Genomic DNA, 3056 nt, shown 5'->3' with positions numbered 1-3056 from the left:
TCGTTCGACCGACCCGTTCCCGTTCGACCGACCTGACCCCCCACCGAACGCAGGGGAGCGTCGCGACGCGAGACGACGCGCGACGACGCGGCGCCCAAGCGCGCCGCGACGCCCGCACGAGGCGGGACTGCAGGCCGCCTTCCGGTTTATTAAGGGATGCCGCGTGCGCTCCGCACGGAGAAAATCCGACGAGGATACTCCGCGCCGATTCTCCTTGACAAGCCGGGTCGTTGACCGTCGTGCGAAACGAGCGAACAAGCGGTGGAATTATCGATGCCAGGTCCATCAAGCTGTACATTTTCAATCGTCGAAATTAGAAATCAGACTTTTTCTGATCGCCGAATATTCTGATTTCTTTTCATTCCATTTTTAATCCCTTCAATTATTCGTAATGAACGCAATTGGAAATAAAAAATTTAGCCTTCGTACAAAATTCCAGTAATCACGTCTTTAGCTCGAAAGATTATAATATTTAAAAAATCGAGAATTTTAATGAAGTACGGTAATTAGTTTCATTCTTTAATAATTATGATAGAAAATTACTCGTACTTTAGGAAAAGATGGAAAAATGAAATTTCATGCATGTATGTATATATTGTATAAAAAAGTATGCGTGTGTGCTGTGTATCCGATACGAATTTATTTCATGGAATTATAAATTCATAAAGTTGTAAATTAAATTAATTCTATATCCTATGAATTTTTATATTTTACTTCTATATTTTATTTTTATATTTTATTATTGTAAAAGAATAGATTTTGGCGATTCTTCCAGTTATATTTTAAAAAATTACTTTCTTATTTCGACGGAAAATCTGTTATTTTTATGTTCTAACGAGAGATAAAAGATAACGTAATATAAAACGAATCCCTTCAAAGAATAACGTGTAAATTCTTTTTAATTAATATATAATTTAATTAGCATATATATTCGCACGATGCTGGAAGTGGAATATTAAATCTAGCAAGGTTTGCTTTTCAAATTAGATTATTTCGTGAGAAAAAAGAAAATCAATAAAGAGTACCTTGTTGCTGAGATTATTGTATAACTTTCACTAATATTTTTTTAATTTCATTTTTCCAACTGTCGCAAGAAAAGTGTCAAGGTTTAATAATCATGCACTAATTTTGAGGTTTGCTTTGATTTCGCGTTTTTATGAATCAAAACATTTTTATGAATACGAGATTCATTGTTTCATATAAGAGTATTTGTTGTGTCATTGAGCAATTATTAAAATAATTTAACTTTAGAATAATTAGATTAATAAAAATTAATTAGAATGATATCGATATGTGAAAATTTTTTATATAGAGGGAAAGCTTTAACATCTTTTACTTTCCTGTGATTGAAAAAGGAAACTTTTGACTAAACAATTAATATCTTAGTACATCTTTTTGCACATAAATATACTAATGAATATTTGAATTGCATACTAACTAAATATTTACTAGATGTAAAGAGATAATATATTGAGAACCATTAATTTGATGTAATTACTTTTTTTATTGAGCAAATATTTATTTATAATATTTATTTATTATAATATTTATTTACTGTAAGTAAGTAGTTTAGTATTAGTATTATTGAAAAAAGCGTTAAGATTTAATAAAGCTTTTTCTCAGTGTAATTGATAAAATTTTAAGTGAAATATATAATACAGTAGAAATATATAATACAGTATATATATTTTTTTAAAACAAAAATGTTTTTTTAAAACGCAAAATATTCAGTACGTTAAAAGCATATCAGACATGCGAGCGATCAGCCAATAAAAGCAATGAATAATGTATATTTAGATGAAATAATTGATAAATGAATAATATCCACAAAAGACTGAAAATAATGTTAGCGCGACAGAAATTTTTAAAATAAGTTAAGAAATTGACAGATCGCGGATGATAGAATTGTTATTTATTTATGTAATTAATTTCATTAATTTAGTATGGTCCAAGATAACTATTAATACATTTTAATTAATCCAATCGATTTCAAAGCGCCAAACACCAAGTGCTTATAATAAATGTTTAACTGTATTTCTAATTATTCTTCATCCTACTGTAATTTTCCTTGCCATACGTCAATTAAATTATTAATTTAAATAATTCATATTAAGAGGATGCTGGAGTCGCCTGTATTACTGATAAAATTTTTGACCTTTTCGTTCCTGTCGAATTTCTTCGTAGTGGTTTCACAGAATAAAAATTCCTTTTCCACGATTAAAATGTACATGCTAATGTAGTACTTGTCGCTGGTGTATTTTGTATTCAAAGCTGGAAAAAATAAAAAATTACAGATTTCTTTATCCATTTTATCTTCAGTGTTGGTTGCCATACTGAGATAAAAATGGATAAAAAAATCGGTAATTTTTTATTTTTTCAAGCTTGAAAAGAAGCATTACGAAGAAATTCGACAGGAACAAAAACGTCGGTAAGTCCGGATCTACAATAGATGTTTTAAGCCTTAAGTCGTAAGAAATTGACCCATTACAGTTGAATTCGAGGAGAATAATCAACTATGATTCGTCCATTTCTTATGGCTTAATGTTTAGAATTCTATTGTAGATCCGGAGTAATACAGGCAGCTCCAGCATCTCCTTAAGAGAATCCTAAAGCCTGTATTACCGACTAAATCGTAATTTTTGTATAACAAATACTTTTTGTCTTTCACAGATTCGAAAATCCTTTTCCAGGATTAAAGTATACACGTTAAAAAAATTTTGAAATTGAAATTTTAAGAAAAGATCCGGACTTACCGTTGCGCTTTCGACTGATGCGGACCGATCAATTCAAAGCCACCCCGAATATTTCAAAGTGGATTTGAATTAAAAAGGATTATTTAATTAATTCAATTAATTTAATCCATTTACTAATTACAGTCGAATGCGAGGAGAATAATTAACTATGATTCATCCATTTCTTATGGCTCAAAGCTCAAAACTTTATTGTAGATCCGGAATAATAGCACGTTAAACTGTGATAATAAGGCGTTTGGAAAATTACCCGGGTATCACCATGTATTATATCTTATCCTTATTTAACATCGGGTGAACAACAAG

This window comes from Mycetomoellerius zeteki, unplaced genomic scaffold (genome assembly GCF_001594055.1).
Source record: "Mycetomoellerius zeteki isolate Tzet28-1 unplaced genomic scaffold, Tzet1.0 scaffold19, whole genome shotgun sequence".
NCBI lineage: Eukaryota > Metazoa > Arthropoda > Insecta > Hymenoptera > Formicidae > Mycetomoellerius > Mycetomoellerius zeteki.
Note: the sequence above shows the minus strand (reverse complement) of the source record.